Here is a 243-nt window from a genome sequence, read left to right on the forward strand (position 1 = left end):
GGGTATCCACATCTTCTTCTTCAACAATGATGGTTGAGGACAAGGTGTCCTAGCAGAATTTACATGTTGGGAAGGAGTATGCTCCTCTTTGTGTATACCATATACAGTGTTAGATAAATATTATTGCGAAATTCTTCGACCCAATCTTGATTTTATGGGTCGATGTCCTGTAGTATCAAATCTATTTCCCAAACAGGATGAAATAGAAATATAAGTAGATGTATTTTGTTTGGATTTAATATC

Source organism: Phalaenopsis equestris, unplaced genomic scaffold, assembly GCF_001263595.1.
Source record: "Phalaenopsis equestris unplaced genomic scaffold, ASM126359v1 Scaffold000162, whole genome shotgun sequence".
In the NCBI taxonomy this organism is placed as follows: domain Eukaryota; kingdom Viridiplantae; phylum Streptophyta; class Magnoliopsida; order Asparagales; family Orchidaceae; genus Phalaenopsis; species Phalaenopsis equestris.